General features: G+C 39.2%; 1 protein-coding gene across 9 annotated transcripts in view; it reads left to right on the top strand.

Moving 5' to 3' along the window:
- Nucleotides 1–14,737, top strand: part of BTBD9 (BTB domain containing 9) — a 470,612-nt gene that overhangs the window by 21,891 nt on the left and 433,984 nt on the right. Inside the window, exon 1 of one of the 9 annotated variants that reach the window (XM_054558762.2) lies at nucleotides 11,628–12,113. The exons of the other annotated variants lie outside the window; for them this stretch is intronic. The gene's annotated coding sequence lies outside the window, so the exon portion shown is untranslated. Of the gene's footprint in view, nucleotides 1–11,627; nucleotides 12,114–14,737 lie in introns of those variants that run through there. 9 annotated transcript variants of the gene reach the window in all.

Below are 14,737 nucleotides of genomic sequence, written 5' to 3'. Positions count from 1 at the left end.
GCAGCAGCGTAAACACTTGTTTTCCTCTTAGACTACAAAGAGGACCGAGGAAGGTCAGATTTAGTGGCTCTTACTGACACATTCTTGAAAACCTGCACCCTTGCCTTTCTTCTTAGACCACAAAGAGGACCAAGAAAGGTTGGATTAGTGGCCCTTACCGATGCATTCTCAAAAACCTGTTAGTTAGAGTCCCAAGTATTTTCTCCTGTTGGTGCGGGGACCTTACCCTTGTCCTATGAAGATGATATGCCTCAAAATGGAGTGGAGGGCCATACACTGAGGGAGGGAAGGGATTTCCAGCATTGGAAGAATGACGCCTTTTGTCCTCACTTCTCATCAAATGAATAGGAAGGATATCCTATTCAACTTTGGAGTCTATAATTTCTGAGGCTCCCCATATCCTAGCTTTGGGAATGGCCTTTGTTAGGCCTGCTAGTCTGAGGAGGCATCCTAAAATTCCAGATAGTACCCCCTATGACGGGGCTTTGGGCAAAAATTATGTCTTTCTGATTGGTGATCCTGGGTGCCTAAAGAAGGGAACAGAGTCCTGAAATTTATCTTAGAATTATCATTATAGGAGAAACTAGAAGAGCATCAGGGACAGGGAGTGGTGTTTAGAAGCAGGACTAGCCTTGGAGAAGAGAGGTGGGAGGAACTTTGTCTGACAGGTGTTAGGACCCAAGAGGCAAGGGTCAGTATAGATAGGATAGATGGGCGAGTCTCGCTTGGGTGATGTAACCTTGAGAATTCTGTTCATGGCTGCAGGGTCAACCAACTTTTTGCTGGGACCCCGGAGCTGAATGGCTTTCCTCTCTATCGACCCTCGGCTCAGCCCAGAAGTGCAGGAAAAGCAGAAGCTGGTTCCAGGCAAAGCAATGCTCCCGACTCCGAAGAATCAAGGGTTGTTAGAGAGCCCTTTCCCAGAAAGCCTGACAACCGTGTCTTTAGTCCAGTGGCCACACTTTTAACTGGCCAACAGGTGCCCAGTGTTTAGCCCCTGAATTCTAAGGAAAAATAGGACAGAATAGCAAGCAAAAGGGATCTGATGGTACTCACCGCATAGCGATATCCTGGACGAGTCCCCAAGATGTGTCCAGAGTTGGTTCCTGTTGGTAGGTTCCTGGTCTCGCTGACTTGAAGAATGAAGCTGCGGACCTTTGCGATGAGTGTTACAGCTCTTAAAGATGGCACAGACCCGAAGAATGAGCGGTAGCAAGGTTTATTGTGAAGAGTGAAAGGACAAAAGCTTCCACAGTGTGGAAGGGGACCTGAGTGGGTTGCCGCTGCTGGCTGAGGTGGCCAGCTTTTATTCCCTTATTGTCCCCTCCCATGTTTCGTTTCTGTCCTATCAGAGTGCACTTTTTTTCAATCCTTCCCGCGATTGGCTACTTTTAGAATCCTGCTGATTCATGCATTTTACAGAGCGCTGATTGGTGCAGTTTACAATCCTCTTGTAAGACAGGAAAGCTCCCCAAGTCCCCATCCGACCCAGGAAGTCCAGCTGGCCTCACCTTTCACTCCCACCTCAACTTTCTGGGTAGCTGGGACTATTAGACATGTGCCTGGCTTGCTAGTACATTAAAAAAAAAGTGTTTAGTAGGTTATATATCTCTGAATTTTATTTCAGAATAGTAGGGCATTGTAATAAAATATTTGTTATAAAAAGTAGGCATTGGGTCTGATAGTATTGATGGCCATTATGTAAGTAAAAGTCCAAGCATGGCACAACTGGCTTCTCTGCTCAGGGTCTTACTATGCTGAAATCAAAGTGTCAGCAGGGCTATAATCTCATCTGAAGCTCAGGGTCCTCTATTAAGCTCAGTGGTTGGTAGCAGAATTTGGTTCTTGTGATTATACCACTGAGATCCTCCTTTTCTTGCTGGCTGTTAGCTGGAGGTTGCTTTCAGCTCCTAGAGGCCACCCTCAAGTCCTAGCCAATGGGCCTCTCACAACATGGCAGCTTGCTTCTTCAAGGCTAGTTGGAGAATCTCCCTCCAGTCAGCTACAAGACTATTATATAAAGTTACTGGAGTAACTATCACATCATATTTCCAGGTCCTGCCCACACTCAAGGGGAGGGGATTATATGGGTGTGTGTACCAGGGAGCAGGGATCTTGGGAGCCATCTTACTTTTCTGCCTACCACAGCCAACATTATCCCATCCTCATGTGTGTAACTCTTCACTGTCAGTGAAGTGCAGTTATTTGAAAAAGGACCACAATAATTACTTTAAGCATTCACACAGGTATTGAGTATGTCTATGCCCGGTACTTTTCTAGGCACTGAGGTGAATAGGGCAGAACTCATGCTCTCATGGAGGTTATCTTCCAGAGCTAAGAGCAGTGAAGAAAATCAAATGGAGTAGAAGGTCAGAAATGGTATGGGAGTGAAGGGGGTAGTAGGGTATGTAGGGTGGTTAGGGAGCCAAGACCTGAATGGTGAGTGGCCAGTAGTGTGAAGCTTTGGGAACAAGACATTCTGGTAGAGGGAAGGTAATGATAAGGATCCTAAGTCAGTAATAAGCTTTGACTGTGTTTAAGGAACAGTAAGGCCAGTGTGGCTGGAGCAGAATGTGCCAGGAGAGGAGTTGGAGATGAGTTCGGGGAGGTGGTTGGATTGCAGAGCTGTAGATCTTGGTGGAGTATGATTTTTATTCAGCATGAGATAGGAAGGCACTGAAGTGTTTTAAGCAATGGAGTGACTGATCTGATTTATATTTTCAAAAGATTTATGTGGAGAAATGGCATGTAAGGGTGGAAATGTATAAATACAAAGAGATACAATTTGTGAAGGAAAAGAAAAGCCTTCTAAGTGCAGATGACAAGAGCGCTGGCTAGACACCCGGGTCAAGGAAGGCTGCATGAGGAAATGGCACCCGAGTTGGACTTGGATGATGGAAGGTGAAAAGAAGAAGCGTGGTCCCAACAAGGGATCAACTTATGCCAAAGCCCTGTGGCATAAGGGAGCATGTCAGTGCTAGGGAATGTCAGGGGGAATGATTAGAGTTAGGCAGGGCCCAGATTCCACAGGCCTTGAAGGCCCAGTTAAATGTTTTTTTCTGTGCTTCTTTTACGATAAGAGCTGTGGAATACCACTGAAGGGTTTTAAATAGGGACAGGAGTACTGGAGGGAGAGGATGAAGGAAATGGTTTATACTCAAGTTTTATAATTTGAGAAATTCTTTCTGGCTCCTGCATGGAGGACAGTTTGGAGGAAGGTCTGAGTGGAAAGCGGGAGATCACTTAGGAGCTATGTGAGGGTCCGAGTGAGAGATGAAGGTGGAGTGAACTAGAATGGTAGCATGGAAGTTGCAAAGAAGTAAATTGACTTGAAAGCTATCTTAGGAGGTAAAAACAAAAGACTTGCTGATGAATTAGGCTGAGGTTGAAGGCGGTGTCTTTCTGGCTTCTACAGCTGGATTCACTGAGCTAGGGAACATTGCATAAGGACAGGCTTTTATAGGGAGGGGCATAGAGAGTGTGAATTGAGTTTTGAGGTACCTTTGAGAAAAGTAAGTGCAAATGTAAAGTAGACAGTGGTAATATAAGGGTCTGGAATTTGGAAAAGAGGTCTGTTAATATCTGTATGGCCTCTTTTGTTAATTTTGGGGTCTTAAATATGCCAGTCACTGTAAGGTGCTGGGGATGTAAAGATGAGTAAGATGTTATTCAGCATGTGTTGAGTGCCTGTAGTCTCTGTGTTCTGGTTATTGTCCTCTGAGAGCTTACTAACCAACAAGACAGGTCCGTAACAAAATCATAGCAAGGTATGATGGGGGCGGTGAACAGAATCTGACTGAAGAGGTGACCTAGATTGGCAGTGTCAGTGAAGGGTTCTGCCGAAGGGCTTGAAGCTTGTTCTGAGCCTTGAAAGAGGCAGAATTAGCCAGACAAGGAGAATACAAGAAGTTCCAATAGTAAAAGGCCTGGAGGTATGAGAGGAGAGACTTGACAACTCAGAAGAGCCAGCAGCTCCATATCCCTGGCTCTCACTAACTGGTGAACAAGGTGAATAAGCAGGAGGGCTCCTCACCAGCAAAGTCTGCTTAAGTTGGATGTTTTTATGGTGGTAAGGATTCTGGTGAGACTTGACATAGCTGTTTGGAAGGAGAGTAAGAGAATACTCATAGCTGGAAGGGACTTCAGAGAACTATTAGCCCTGTCTTCTCATTTACAAATGAGATTAACAAAAGCCAAAGAGGACAGCTGATGTGCTGATAGGAAAGTCAGGGCCCACATCTCCCAGAGTCCAGATTGAGGTTCCTTACATTGCTACAGGAATGTCAGTACCCCTTAACCATTTATTCCCAGGCTCCCTCTAACATTTTTATATTGAAACAAAATGTGCAGGAAATACACAAAATGCTGTCATTGAGTAATACATATGTCCATATGGGCTGTATTTTTTTTTTTTTTTTTAAAGATAAAGTCTCACTCTGTCTTTTAAGGAGACTCAACCTGTCGCCCAGGTTGGAGTGTGGCATGAACTTGGCTCACTGCGGCCTCCACCTCCTGCAGTTGTCATGCCTCAGCCTCCCGAGTAGCTAGGATTACAGGGGCCCGCCACCATGCCCAGCTAATTTTTGTATTTTTAGTAGAGACGGGGTTTCACCATGTTGGCCAAGCTGGTCTCAAATTCCTGACCTCAGGTGATCCACCTGCCTTGGCCTCCCAAATTTCTGGGATTACAAGCGTGAGTCACCGCGCCCGGCCTGAGATTTTAATTCTGGCAGTATGACTTTGGATACCCTTTATTGCCTTTCCTAAGACAATCTCTAAAGCAGCGCTGTCAAACAGCACTATAATGTGAGATACAAACGCAAGCCTTATATGTAATTTTAAAATTTCTAATAGCTACTCTGATGAAAATGTAGAAAGGACCAGTTGAAATTCATTTTAATATATTTTATGAAGACTAATATATCTAAAATATTACCATTTTGACAACTACTCAGTAAAAACATTTTTTTTTTTTAGTAAGTCTTTGAAATACAATTTATATTTTACACTTACAGCTCGTCTCAATTTGGACCTGCTGTATTTCAAGTGCTCAGTGGCCACATGTGGCAAGTGACCATCATTGTGGCCATTGCAGCTCCAAAGGGACAGGAGAGTTGATGGAAATTAGACACTGCATTCTACAGCCTCATAAGCCCAAGAGAGCAAACCTTGCTGAAAATCAGCAGATAAGGCATTTGAAAGGGAAGAAGGTAAGAGTAGTAATTCTTGGGTCTGATAACAGAGAGTGCCCCTGGCCCCTTCGTCTCAGACTTGAAGGAGATTTGGGGGTGGGGAGAGTGTGGAGAATGGAAGAGAGTTTGTCCTTTTATTGCCAGGAAGCTAGTAAGGTATTTTTTTTCTTTCTAAATTGAGACTCTGCATTTCCCCACATTGTTACTCATCATGGTTAATTTCCATAGTACTCCATTCCTTAAGTCATCTTGGGAATAAATAGGCATTTGTGGGCTGGCCACCAGATATTGCAACATTGTTTCTAATGAAAAGACTTACGAATTCAAAGGCTTATATATAATTTGTTTTTGGAATGTCATCTTTTGTTGATTGCGAAGGGAGTGTTTGGAGAAAGAATTGCAGTTATCTTTTGCCTATGATCTCTAAGTTACAGCACAAGAGAAGGATAATAAACTTTGTTAGTTGGTATCTGGGTATTAACTGCTCTTTATTCCACTGTGGCTAGGCTGGGCTTGGCTCAGAATAGGCCTTTACCAATTGTTGGCTTGAATATTAGTTGAAGAGCAGACATTCTTGAAACTCAGCTATGTGAATCATTTATTTCATGAACTTCCATTCTTAAACACTTGCTTTTCATGGGTCCTACCCATTATAACTAAACTAACAAACTAAATAACATAGAAGTGTAGAAAGAACAGAGTCATACCCTTCCTGTGTTCTGAAAATGCACACCTATGCACTATCGAGAAACACCCGACCATGAGTTTTATATTTTTGTGAATGGAAAAATTGAATAGTGATATGTAGAGATTTTAAGGTGTTGATTCTCAGGATAATACCATTGTTAAGGTTTGTTTACATTCCCCTCAAAGTATTTATAGACTTGACAGTTGAAAAAAAAACCTAAATCGCTAGAGACTTTGAGAGCAAACACCAAGAAAGATGCAGTATGATAATTAAGTGGTTTTGTAAGTTTAAATATATTTGGAAAAAAATGAGAAACATACAAAGTGTGATAAGGGAGTATAACCTTGATTAGTAAAGTAGAAATGAGGAAACCAAATACCCACTGAATACAAGGGGAATGGAGAACTTCCTAATGAAAATGTTTGATGATAAATAGTTGAGAGGATATTTTTAAGATGGGTATGTATATTTTATAATCAATTCCTGAGACTCACATGGAGTCTCACATTTGTGTTTAGCGTCATACTTGTTTATTGCATCCTTATGGGACACCAGGAAGAAAGACCTAGTCACTGCCCTCCAGGATTTGCATTTGGACACATATTTAGCTAATTCTAAAAAGTCTCTTGTTAACTAAAATTCTGTCTGCATCAGTGTTTGCTCATGTCTCATTGCACTGTTTCTTGGTACAAGTAGGAGGTCATCTATATTTTTAAGAAAATGCATTTTTAAAAATGCATCCTTTCGATAAATATTTCTTTAGTAATTTCCACTGTTTAAATTTTTCAAAATGTCATTTATGTAAAAGAGAAATCCATCCTTGTTCTCAAAGAAGGAAACACTTGAGAAATACATTAAGTTTAATCATAAAACTTCCCAATCATTCCCTATCTTCCTACATTCCCGCTTCCCTCTCTGGAGGTTACTGCTGTAAACAGTATGATGTATGTGCTTGGAGTTCTTTTTTCTATGTCTATGTTTACTTAATAAATATTTAGGTACCTTCTAGATACCACGCATGTACATATACATATATGTATTTAAACACACATATATCCTCACATGTATTCCGTATATTTAAATAAATGGATTCTATTGTATGAGGTGTGCTTGCTCATGTCACTGACCATGCTTTGGTGCTCAAGTCAGAACATATAGATCTATTCCATTCTTATTGATGGCTATATTGTATAGATGCACTGTAATATATTTTCCATTCACTGTATTGATGGACGTTTTGTACCCCCCTCCCGTTTTTTGCAGTTACAAGCAGTGCTGTAATTAATAACCTTATATATTTCTAGAAACAAAATTGCTCGGCCGTAGGAAATGTATATTTAAAATTTTGATAGACTGCCAAACCGACCTCCAAAAAGTTGAACCAGTTTATACTTAACAACAGTATACGAGAACATTGTTTCCTACATACATGATTTTGTTACAGTTTTAGAGCTTGAAGGACTACAGAATGCGGCCTAACCTCCCTTTCCCTTTTTCAAGGGACTTAAAATGATCTGCCCAGATCTTAACCCCCACAGAACTATGAGCACTTCTCCATTTCTGATCTTTGTTCCTATGAAGACATTGTAGTTTAGGCACATTTTATATTGTAAGATTCTGTCTACCACAGTGTTTGTTTCTGTCTCTTCTCTGTTGCTACTCAGAACAAACTTCCTTTTCACTCTCACGTTTTCCATTAGTGCCACTGAGTGTCTCCTCCCCTTGCTGTGTTGTCTGCATGGAACATCTTTCATTTAACATCCTTAAAAAGCTACCTTCTTTAATTACTTAAATCTCACTTTATCCACGGGGCGTATGGGTTGCTTTAGATTTACCATGGCTACAGCAAAGAGAGTATTTTATGAATCTTGTTTCGTTATCAGCGGCTGATTCCTGTTTGCCAAGTAAAACATAAGCTTCTTGGTTTATATACACTTCGAGAAGCTGGCATTTGTCTGTTACAACATTTCTGCTGGCATTTGTCTTTTACAACATTTCTGCTACACTTGATGGCTTTATATTTGTCAAATAATGTGATGCCATTTCAACTAATGGAATCTAACAACATTTAAAAAATTTATTAACCACAATTTATTTTTTCTTTTAGAAATGACCTTCAGAAAGTATTCTGCTTATAAAGTGTAAACAGGTTCTCTTCTTCTTGTGTTAGTATATTTATTTCTAAGGTACCTGCATTGTAAGCTTCTGTTACAAAGGCATAGTTGCAGTATCTTCTTTTGATGGGCTATGAGAATTTGTGTCAGTGACATCCCAAGTTGGTGCTTTAGCTGAGTTGGTCAGGTACCAATATTATGACTTTAGGTAAAGAACCAACTGATGAAATTCTAAGGAACAGAGATCAACCTTGATGCATATTTCAATCATGATAAAAGAAAGAGAATTCAATATTAGATGTGAATTAAATTTGTTCCATGAATGTTGTTCAAAACTGAGGATAGCAGTCTAATCATAAGCTCATCAATTATTCATTAGTGTCTTCAGGGTATTTAGTGCACAGAATACAGAAGAACCATCTACTACCCTTTAGAGTTTTTGTTCTAAAACAGAAGGAAAAAATATATTCTCTGTCTTTTTTTAATTGGATTTTATTCTCCCACACTGTAGGTGAAGTGTGTGTACACATAGAAGAAGGTGAAAGGCAGGCCACATATTTGCTTATTCTTGGGGGTTTGTGGAAGTCTGGTGGTAAAATTAAATTTGAAACATTAAAGGCTGATAGTTTTATAGGAAAAATCTAGATACATGGACTTCTTGGACTTAAACTTTTTTTTTTGAGACAAGGTCTTGCCCTGTCATCCAGGCTGGAGTGCAGTGGCGTGATTATGGCTCACTGCAGCCTTGACTTGCAAGGCTCATGTGAACCTCCTGCCTCAGCCTCCAGTGTAGCTGGGACCACAGGTGTGCGCTACCATGCCTGGCTAGTTTTTTGTTTGTTTGTTTTGAAGAGACGAGGTTTCACTTTGTTGCCCAGGCTGTAAACTCTTTTTGCCTAAGCTTTTTCTGTTCCTAAAATGAAGTTGTTGGCTTGAGTTGTGCCTGTTCATTCCTTTATTCTTACATACACACTGTAGATTTGGATTTGGAAGAATTCTTGGTCAATTCAGTGGCCCCTTAGCTCAGCCAGTCAGTGGCTGTAGTTTTTGGACAGTAACTCCTAGACTGCATGGGGATACTTGTTTCTGAGTTCCTTTTTCTTCTGCTGCTTCTTTTTTTAAAATCAAGTACAGAATGTTATGTTGGCGTTAGAATAAAATCAATGTTCATAAAACAAATGAGGAAGAGGTTATATGGGGGAAAAAGAGCAAAATACTAGTATAATTTGTGGAACATTTCCTTTAGATTATGTTCTAGAATGGCACAAATAAACTTATAAATCAAGATTTTATGTTGTACAAATTTCTCAGAGTTGATCTTTTTTTATTTTACAATTTCACAGAAAATAGCCAAGATACTAGGTTTAACAAACAGTAGTCAAAGCATGCATAGTAGAACATTTTTATAACATTCTACAAATGAAAAGCCAATTTCCTTTACACAGACAGTAATGCAAATGTTCACAGTAGCTTTGCTACAAAGAAATTAAATTGCTGCAATTGATGATTCCACTGCTTTAATGGGAGTTCATGCTATAATAACCTTTATTAATTAGGAAAATATCATATAATTTAAATCTGAGCAAGAATATTACAGACCCATAAGTTGCCGCTGAAGAAATTAAACAGAAATGGCTTGTCTTGTATTTTCAAATATTATTACAACTAATAACCTCTGCACTCATCATGACTTTTTCATTGCTTTTTGGCTCTAGGTGCATATATTTTTCTGCTCCCAGAATACAGATCATGCAGTTTTCAATGGCTTGGGACCAATAAGGCTGAGAGTATGCAAAAGGATAGTTATATAATCTCTGAGATCCATAAGTGATAGCAACTTCTTAGAGTTGCAGTCTATGACTTGTCATTCCTAAAAGTCATCTTATCTTATTTTATGGGAGATTGCCTTATAGGGAGTCACATACTAGAGCAAATGAGAAGTAAGAGACTGAGGGGAATGTTTGGTGGCTGAATAAGGTAGGTTATAGGTAAACATTTAGAACTTAGATTATGAAAATCTGGTAAGTTTTTGTACCTGATCCTTTCTGAAGGGAAGGAAGAAGAAGAAGAAGAAGAAGATAGTTTCAGGATTTGGGGGAATTTAAAATCAGAATGAAGCTCAGTTGGGTCATTTGATATTTATTTTATTGGAAGATACCTGATTTGAATGATTTTGTTTGTTTTTTCATAGTTACTTGGGAAAGGTTGTTTTAATAAGAGATTGAATCCCGAGAGACTGAAGAGGGCTTGAACTGAAATAAAAATAATTTGACAAATTATAAATTGGGGCTTTTTTTTTTGCCTTGGGAGTCTCGCTATTTTGTGATTAAATAATAAATAATAAAGGAGTAGCTTCTCCCAGCCACCACAGAGTTAGTTATTATACAAAGTGAGCCTGGAGCATTTCATAGTGTAGAAGAACACTTCTCAAAAGATGGCCCAAGGCCACTGGTCCAAAACATATTGGCAAATAGCAGGAAATCTCATAGTGTTTCATTTATGTATATCCTTTGGCAGATAACCAATCAAGTGAAGCATTAAGAGTATGCAAAATGTGGCATACATAAACCCACATTAGCATAATACTACAGTTTATAAAGGCTTCTAATTTAAGTTTTCTACTAAGAAGTTTGGATACTATGCAATGTGTAGCAACGTTGCAAAGCTCCACATATGAACATAGGAACATGCATAAGGTGGAATTACTTTACATTTTAGAAAGACGTATATCATCAGTATATGTTGAGTTGAGCTTTTCATTGGTTTCTATTCTTAATTTTTCATTATAAATTACTGTTTAGTCTTTATTTTTCTTATAGGTTGTTCACTTAACCCTGTAGTATATATTGATGCATATTTGTATCAACAGTATTCTTGTTTTGTAACTTTTAAGTAACTAGATTGTACATTGCAGTTCCGATATGAATTATTCTCTTTGTATTAGCAAAGCACATGTATGTATAATCTTCCCAAAGAGAATTGAAAAATAGCATTTCATTCTTATCACCCTTGCATATTTTACCTAGTCTGAAGATGGTATGTTAAAGTTTGAGAACTGCTGATCTGAGGAGTTAGCTGACAGGTCTAGAAGTCAGAGTCAGAATCATTTATGATATCTTACATTTACTTAGCAAGGTCTTATAAGTTCAGGACCTTGACAAACCCTTTCTGAACCTGCTACTTATTGGGTATGTGCTTGGACAAGTTACCGAATCTTGTCTGTGTCTCAATTTCCTGTCTGTAAAATGGATATTTTAAAAGTACCTACCTAATTCAATTCTTTGAATATTAAATAAGATGATGCATATAAAAATGCTAAGACTGTGTCTGGCTTATAAGTAAGTCTTCAATAAATAGTAGCCATTATCGTTAGATGAAAAGTACTTTCAGTGTCCCTGCTATAAAATGGTTAATTTGTTACCAGATTCTAATTTGGTTTTAAGCTTGTTTTCAGATTAATACATCCAACGAATATATATTTAGTCAACAAATATTTTAATGCTTTTTGTGTGTTGGTTCATTGTTAATTATAGTATGTTTCAAATGATTTATTTAATCATTTAAAATAATCAAAGGTCACTTTCTTATAAAATCTTTACTACTAGTAAGTAGTAAAGTTGTCATATTGGCCATTTTCTTATTATTTGCTTGTGTTGACAATGTTATATTATCTTCAATCAGTGGTTTCATTGTGGGAACATTTTTATTTTTTAAGACAGGGTGTATTGGGGTTCTCTAGAGGGACAGGATTGATAGGACAGATGTATATATGAAGGGGAGTTTATTAAGGAGTATTGACTCGCACGATCACAAGGTAAAGTCCCACAATAGGCCCTCTGCAAGCTGAGGAGCAAGGAAGCCAGTCCGAGTCTCAAAACTTCAAAAGTAGGGAAGCCGACAGCGCAGCCTTCAGTCTGTGGCCAAAGGCTCGAGAGCCCCTGACAAACCGCTGGTGTTGGTTCAAGAGTCCAAAAGCTGAAGAACTTGGGGTCTGATGTTCGAAGGCAGGCAGCATCCAGCATCGGAGAAAGTTGGAGGCCAGAAGACTCAGCAAGTCATCTGTTTCCCTTCCTGCTTTTGTGCTGGCAGCTGATTAGATGGTGCCTACCCAGATTGAGGGTAGGTCTGCCTCTCTTAGTCCACTGACTCAAATGTTAATCTTCTTTGGCAACACCCTCACAGACATACCCAGGAACAATACTTTGCATCTTTCAATCCAATCAAGTTGACACTCAATATTAACCATCACACAGGGTCTTCCTCTGTCACCCAGGCTGGAGTGCAGTGGCATGAGCATAGCTCACTGCCGCCTCAACCTCTTGGGCTCAAGCAATCCTCCTGCTTCAGCCTCCCTAGTAGCTGGGACTGCAGGTGCACACCACCATGCCAGACTAATTTAAAAACAAAAAGTTTTGTAGAGAAGGGGTCTCGCTATGTTGCCCAGACTATGGGAACCTTTTTATAATTCACTTGTCATTTTGTGAGAGAGAATTTAATTAAAACTGGATAACATTTGGAAAATTCACTTAAGCACATGTTAACTTAATACTTCCCATGCACAAGTAAGGACACTACCTTCAGCCCTGCATCTTTGTGGAATTCCCACTCTTCTGTCAAGTCACCTATTTATTTTATGACACAAATGACTGTTTTTGACATTTAGATCATGAGAAGGAGGCAGTGCCATCCACTTACTAAGAATTAGTAAAGCTGGCCGGGTATGGTGGTTCATGCCTGTAATCCCAAGCACTTTGGGAGGCTGAGGTAGGCAGATCACCTGAGGTCAGAAGTTTGAGACGAGCCTGGCCAACATGGTGAAACCCCGTCTCTACTAAAAATACAAAAATTAACCGGGCATAGTGGCGTGTGCCTGTAATCCCAGCTACTCGGGAGGCTGAGGCAGGAGAATCACTTGAACCCAGGAAGTGGAGGTTGCAGTGAGCCAAAATCGCACTACTGCACTCCAGTCTGAGTGACAGAGCAAGACTCCCTTTAAAAAAAAAAAAAATTAGCAAAGCTGATTTTTATTCTCATTTTGTAGGTTAAAAATTAGTATCAATCCAGGCATGGTTTTGTGCACCTGTAGTCCCAGCTACGTGAGAGGCTAAGGCGGGAAAAGCACTTGAGCCTAAGAGTCTAGCCTGGGCAACATAGCATGACCTCATGTCTAAAATACATAACATACAAACACATCAATATAAGTGTTAATGTTTTCTTTACAAATTCCTGTGGTTTGTATTGCAGTCTCCCTGGAATATGAGCAGCCCACTTTGGAGAGCACATAGCCAATTATTTGAATATTAACCCTTACTCTCATATAAGAATATAACCGATAATTTTCTGAGTTCTGTTCATTTAGTATTCTATTTATCATCTTTGTGGTTGTTTTGGTATGGTACTGATGGAAGTATTTGACTTTCTAAATTTCATAAAATCATGGCCCGGCCCACGAGTTTTAGAATTTACATTTCTTGTTATCTAGTCCTGCTTTCCTTAGTAGACAATGAGTTCTTCAAAAGTAGAGACTTTTATTAATCTTTGTGTTTCTGTCGCCTAGCACTGAGCCTGTATTGTAGAGAGAGCTCAATAAATCTTTAATTGAATGAATCATATACATATTCAGAAACTAGTTTGTCCATTGGCAAAGAAGTGGAGAATCAATGTGTTAACTGGTAATTGGAATTACATGCATGCTCAATAAAATAATCTTGTCAAAATATTTTTTACAATACCATTCTTCAGTGGTCAAACCTGAGCATATTTATAAACATTTATTTACAAACATAAAATTACAGAATGACAAGACGTTGGAGCTTAATTGGACACTCAAAATCTTTCCCAGAGAAGAAGGTATGTCAGGAATCCTATCATGTGAACTCCAGTCATGTTCTTACGTAGCACTTTGCTGGCTGGAGGATAATTCTCTTCTGCAAGGTTTAGAATTGGGTTTGCAAAATATCAGAGTCAAAGTTGCATCTAGCAGCATGGTCAGTCTTCACCTGTTCCTTAGACTTTTGGATGACAAGGGTAGAGTATATGTCAAGAGAAGTGAAGTGTCCTCTCTGTGAGAAGTAGAATGTGATTTTTTTTGGAGAGTGTTTAAGATGCAGACAGGACATCATTTATCTCCCCAAGCGATATTAATTTAAAGTTTAAGGAATACTACTTCAAATTACACACCACATGGGTACCAAGACCAGAAAGAAATTGCTAAACCATATGCTTGTAAATGCCATCTCTTTCCTCAAGAGAAAGATCATTTATATTTTGCAATTAAAGAGCAGAAGGTCTTTCTTCCCATAAAGGCTTTTCAGTCAGGAAATACACCGGGCAGAGAGGGCTTCCCAGGGGAGATTTGTACAGTGTTCAAGGACTCTTTGGCGTCTCCACCTTGCGGAACTTTGCTTTTTGACTATTTCCTGATTAAACACTGGAGAATAAATTTAATTCTAAAAAATGTAGTTAGCCCTGGTTAAAGTTTGTAAACAGTTGTATAAGTGAGCTTTAAGTAACGAAATTGATGTTTGGGTCAACTTGATTTTTCCCCCCCTAAAGGGCAATTATAACGTTACAGCATTATGAACTACATATGGTACTCTCAGTTTATTTATGGACATTGTTTATTATTTTGGTTAGAACAAATGGGTGTTGGTTTCTTACTGAATAATAAGCAGGCAATAACCCTCAGGATTTTAGTACTGCTGCTTTAGTCACTTTTGATTTAACTAGCCAAGAAAAATAGT

Source organism: Pongo abelii, chromosome 5, assembly GCF_028885655.2.
Source record: "Pongo abelii isolate AG06213 chromosome 5, NHGRI_mPonAbe1-v2.0_pri, whole genome shotgun sequence".
NCBI classification, from domain to species: domain Eukaryota; kingdom Metazoa; phylum Chordata; class Mammalia; order Primates; family Hominidae; genus Pongo; species Pongo abelii.
The sequence above is the reverse complement of the archived record's forward strand: the minus strand, read 5'-3'. Positions and strand labels throughout refer to the sequence as shown.